Source organism: Hylobates moloch, unplaced genomic scaffold, assembly GCF_009828535.3.
Source record: "Hylobates moloch isolate HMO894 unplaced genomic scaffold, HMol_V3 SCAFFOLD_3, whole genome shotgun sequence".
Lineage (NCBI taxonomy): Eukaryota > Metazoa > Chordata > Mammalia > Primates > Hylobatidae > Hylobates > Hylobates moloch.
The window spans coordinates 107,712,670-107,718,669 of NW_026652278.1; the positions used below are offsets into that span (position 1 = coordinate 107,712,670).

Sequence of the window (6,000 nt, forward strand, 5' to 3'; positions counted from 1 at the left end):
GAGGGAGGGAGGAAGGAAGGAAGGAAAAAGTGGTAAAATAAGTGGAGAAGAGAGAAAAGAATAAAGAAAAAGAATAGAAAAAGAAAGGAAGGTAAGGGAAATAAGAAAAATGAGTAAAAGAAAGAGAAGAAAGGAGCAAATACAAAGAGATTAAGGAAGCATTTCTCCATTTACTTTTTACTTGAATATAGTGAACCTGGCCAAGCTAACTTTCAACTTCTACGTAGTTATACTTGACGATGCATTCCATTAAGGACTTTTAAAAAGGAGGTTAAATATTTGAAATAAATCACAACATAAGTTCAATTGATGGTGGAATTTTCAAAATAGAGAAATTCCTCTAATTTGGGAACAAATGAAGCATGTGGCCGCACATAAAACTCGTGTGTTTATTAGCTTGCTAAAAGTTGCTTTCTTCATTGAACTATTCAAATATTTAAAGTAATAATTTCTAAACAGAGTACAAATCAGATTTAGTACAGAAGTCCCAATTCTATAATTCACTAGAATCATCACTTTTGTTTCTCAACAAAAGTCTCACTTCTGTTTTCTGAGTACAATATCAAATTATATTCTCAAGCATTCAGACATAGTCAGTTTTAATCCTTTTTTCTCAGATTTTTCAAAATTTCAAATAATTAAACATAACTATTTATTTAGTGTTAATGAAGTATATTATCTCTTTTAAAATATATATCTAAAATAGCCTATGTATGTAAATGACCTCAAAGAGTCACTTGCAAACCATTATTTAGCCTGTTACATGTAGTTTATTTTATTGAAAACTATTTCATGGCATGAATTTTCTGAATACTGATGGATATAGACAAACTATAACAATGCAAAGAAAATAAATACATTAAGTTATATCAACAAACATGTTTACCTGTTGGAATGAAGAGTAATTTACTATTCACATTTCAAAAAAATATTTTTGCCTTGAAATGCCTGAGGCTACTGATTAATATGGAATTCATTTTCAGACTATTTTAGCTTTTGAGGAAATCTGTTTTCAATTCAGTATTATTTCTGAAAGAAATTTTAGATTTGTCACCTCTAGAAAGTGATAGTTTTCCTTAGAAAACTGAGATAAAGAAAGCTTGGAAATAGAACTATATATATTAGAAATAACTGTATATATGTATACACATTCTGCATTGCAAATAACACCTCTAACTTCGTAAGCTTGCTGAAAATAACTTTTCAAAATAGTGCATTTAACATCCTGCATAACAGCATAGCTGAAAGTTTCCTGAAGTGTTAAAGAAAAGGCTGGCTAGATGTTTTATCATGATGGCTAAAGGCGGTAGCATTGTGTCTGACACCTGACCCATTTATCTCACTTCAGAAACTTCAAATAAATCAACAGACAACATGGTTTCTCTTTTTCCTAGTTATTTGGGGGTACGTGATGAGAGTTTACCTTATGTTTGTTGTCTACCTTCAGAAGATATATGCTACAACAATATTTAGTATGTGTATCTTTACTTTAAATTTTACTAGGCCAGGTATTTTAATAAAACCTTCACATTTCTTTGTTTTGGCATGTATCCATATGTGTCATTTCTGATCTCTCTGCCTCTCCAAGATCATGGTTAGATGATGTATCTCACCGTTATTTCTTTTTCTTTTCCTGAGAATAAACTATATTTTATAGGAGTTTCTGGTAGGCTTATTTGCATTTTTTCAACAGAGCAACTTTTAATAAAGAAGAAACCTTTGTTAGTTTAAAATTTAGTTCTACTTAGAAAATATATTTGTTCTTTAAATATCCCACAGTTTGTGCTGGAGAAAAAAAATAACACTTCAGGTTAGACTCTAAACATAATGCATTATCAATGAATTTTAGCCCAGAAAGAATTAGCCTTCTGGGTGCACAGCTTCTCTGTCTTGGCTTCCAGCCAGGGCTGATATTCTAGCTTTATTTTATGTTTCCCCAGCTGCTTTCTAAATCTGGGGAGGCAGCACCAGCCAGAATCTTCTAGTTTGAACACAGTATGCTAAATGCTTCTCTCTTCTCCCTTAGTAGTTGCTTGTAAATGATGCACACAAAGTTTGATCTTTGGATTTTATTTCCAAAGGCCCCTTTTCGACTCAAACAGAAAGTACAAGGGGATCATATGAACATTTAACCTATTGGGGAAAACTGTTTTACTGGGTTAGAAATATTTATTTAGTACCTTTAAGAACTAATGTTAGTACTGAGATTGAATTAAGTTTATTTTAAATCCAAGTATAGAATGCTTTTCTTTGGGAGAAGAATGGGTATAACAGTTTTAATTTCAAAAAAAAATGAAAGATCATTATTTTCCTGAGGTGAACATAAGCTTGAGCATATATTTCTATTTTGATTATCAATTATAGAAGTTCAAAATTATGACTTAATATATTTATATATAAAAATAGTCCCCATATACTTCCTTTTGATGTTTAGGATAATATATTTAAAATGACACATTTTTTTAAATAATAAGCCTATCTTGGAGAAAACAAAATGTAATTTATGTATATTTGCATTTTTATTTATTATTGATATATATTTGCATTAATCAATTTAAAAAATTCAAATTTTCATGAGGTTTTACCTTCCTTTTATTTAAAAATAATGCCTGAGTTTCTAAATTGGATCTAAGCGTGATTTTCATGTTACATTAGTAACTCATACATATTATAACTTTTTCAAAGGATTTTTATGTATCAGTCTTAGTGGTGACCAGGTGCCATTCAAATAGAGTTAAAAGGCCCATTCTGCTTAGTATTCAATTTCTAAAAATCTTCCCAATTAGCTTATTATGAGATGTCTATCAACGTAAACATTGTTTAACATTGATCATCATAATGTATTGTCACAGGATTTATTTTTAAAAATGTCAACAATAATAGTAGGCTTAACTTCCAATTTATATATTGAGATAAATGTAAATGGCAAGTATATTTTGCTTATTAATTAGTTTTTTATGAATTCCAGTTGAAAACTTAGACTGTTGTAGTCAGTGGACTTTATATTCTTTACATAAACTTGCTACTCACACACACATACACACACACGAACACACATGCACACAAATGACCAGCACAGAACCTATGTGACACCAGGATATAGCTAACTGGCATAATTTTAATAGAGTAGACTAAATTATTCTTTTGATATGAAAAAAAATCCTTTACATCATTGTGGGAAAATTCATTGCTTCCTAGTTTTGGGGAAATTCAACCAATTACAATAACTTCCGTCTTTATCAATTTCCTCTTGGGGCAGAAACCTCACAGGATTTTAACCACGTTGTTGGTGAGAAAGTAGAAAACTAAAATCATTCTGAGAGTTACAGAAACACATCAATATCTTGGTATGCAATTTATGTTAATGCATTTATGAAACTGTGCAAATGAAAAATATTCTGATAAAAGGCACCATGAAAACAAGCAAAGGTGAGTTTGAAAGAGACATGATAAAACATAAACTTAAAACTTTCTAAAGCTGTATGATAACTCACAGTATAACTTATCATAATAAACAAAACATATAATCACTTAAAAAAACTATGACAGGAATTCTGAAGAATATAGTATTTTATTAATCAGGACAAATTGTAAGAAAAATAAGGTTTAATTTTCCTTATTTAGCTTTCTCAAAAAAAGATATTGAAAAGAATGAGTAAAACCATATTCCAGTAACATTTCTTGTTTTCCAACTTATTCTGTGCTTGAGGAAATTGGAAGTTACCATAAAGCTTTCTGTCCTCCTAGGAAACTATGCTTAGGGCATATGACATACATTGTTCTAAGAATTTATTTTTCTTTTCTAATAGGAGGTAGGAGGAAAACACCTATTTCTTTATAAGCAATTTATGACTGTATCATACAATTTCACATGTCTGTGACAGCTGTTTCTCTAAAGCAGACCATTAGTACAGAGCATGCTTATAAATCTCAGGTCCAAAGAAGAGGAGTTCCCATCTTCGGTAATTTGAATGCCATGTTTTCAGTAACACTTATTAGGGAAACACTTATAACCCTACAGTTAACTTTGGATGTTGAGTTTGTAAAATTGATGCTTTTAACATGAAAAGGCTAAAATTGTTATCAAATAAGATATTTCCTATGCAAATGTTCCGGCAACTGTTTAAATTTTATCAAGTTGTATCTCTTTTCTTTTAGGTAGGACTGTATTTTCTATTTACGTGCAAATATAACTTCTATAAAGCATGATGACAGGTAAGCATACACATGCGGAAAAGGGAGATTGAATCTGGTTTTAAAATATTATCTGCTTCTACATAAATCTTTCACAAATAAAACTTTATTGTGTTAGACTTGTTTACATAGCTAAGCAATGCATATTCATTTATGATACACGCCTCGATTTCAGCAAATTAAGCAGTAACTTACCTAGAGAAGCATTTCAATATTTTGTCTTTTTCTAACTTGAATTTATCCCGTGTTAGAACATGAGATATCCAGTATTCAGGTTCACTTGGCTCCAGGTTAATTAGAAGGAGCTTTCAGTTCATGCAATCTGCCTCAACAATATTCCAAGAGCACTCTCTAGCTCCAGTCTTAGTGTCTGAACTCTTCCAGCAGAGTCCTTTCATTTATACACACATTGTCCTTTTCAAAACAAGCAGCCAGCTGGAATGATTCAAACCTCTGTTCAGCACACCGTTAAAATGCAGCTTCCTTCTTGGACACGAGAATTACACCAGGGAGCAGACCGAGTACAGCAAAAAGGCTATGGGAACTATTTAATCACCGGAATACTAGCTGCTCCTGCTCTGCTGTTGCTAGTGCTGCTGTGCCTCTTGTTTAGCTGTAGTCGGTCTTTCCCTCCCTCCCTCTCTCTCATATCTCCAGAAGTATAAAGGCAGCTTTGCAGGATTATGATTGGCAGAAACAGCCAATTCCTTCAGCTAATCATCCTCAAGACTTTCAAGGACCTGGAGCTGTTGTGATGTCATCCAGTCAGTGGGATGTTACACGTGAATACATTCCAACAGAAGCTAATTCAGCGATGGGCTGCATTCCTCTCACACCGCGGTGATTGATTAGATGCTCCTTGGAGATTTGCATAATTATTTCCTATGAAATTTGAGGATATAATTCCACTTTGCAGCTATGACACTGTGCCACGAGATTCTATTGGACAGAATAAGAAAAGTTCAAGACAGGATTTTCTGCTGTGAATGTGTGCCAGTTAAACACACAAATTACAAACTCAACAAAAGCCAACAATGAGCAATAGGAAACCCGGACAAGTATTAGTAAGCTACATAGTCCTGAAGTTAATAATAGCATTTTAGACCATGATAAATGTTAGAAGAAAAGAAAGAGTATACGTGTGTGTAAATTTATTGTGTGCATTGTTTTAATAATTAAGGTAAACTACTGGATTATTATGGAAAAGTTCTTTTCTATGTCTCTTTTCTTCTTTTTAACTTGGCAATATAAGTTAAAATATATACCTGCTCTTTGTTTTCTATTAATTCATGTAAACACATAAAGATACTATCAAGTACACAGATCACGAGGTCAGGAGATCGAGACCATCCTGGCTAACACAGTGAAACCCTGTCTCTACTAAAAATACAAAAAATTAGCCAGGCGAGGTGGCGGGCGCCTGTAGTCCCAGCTACTCGGGAGGCTGAGGCAAGAGAATGGCGTGGACCCCGGGGGCGGAGCCTGCAGTGAGCCGAGATCGCGCCACTGCACTCCAGCCTGGGCGACAGCAAGACTCCGTCTCAAAAAACAAAACAAAACAAAAAGATACTATCAAGTACTTTTATATATATTATGTAAAGTTCTTTAAACTTATTCATTAGGATATATGCAAAAGTAAAAGTAAAGTGCTTTCAGGTGCTTCCCCTCATTCCAGACTACATGATTCCCTGGGCTTTTCTTGCTTTAGTAGATCCCTTAGTGTCTACCATTTAATTTAGTGGAACAAAATATGCTAATGAGAATTTGGTTCAACACCCCTAATAGGCTGCAGAACAGAGCTACAAG

The 6,000-nt window shown here is 33.1% G+C and overlaps 1 protein-coding gene across 1 annotated transcript in view; it reads right to left on the minus strand.

Moving 5' to 3' along the window:
* The window catches only part of LOC116463277 (bifunctional heparan sulfate N-deacetylase/N-sulfotransferase 4), a 276,145-nt gene extending 271,579 nt beyond the window's left edge, over positions 1 to 4,566 (minus strand). Inside the window, exon 1 of the mRNA XM_032146315.2 lies at positions 4,390 to 4,566. The gene's annotated coding sequence lies outside the window, so the exon portion shown is untranslated. The remainder of the gene's footprint in view (positions 1 to 4,389) is intronic.
* Positions 4,567 to 6,000: the final 1,434 nt, after the last annotated feature.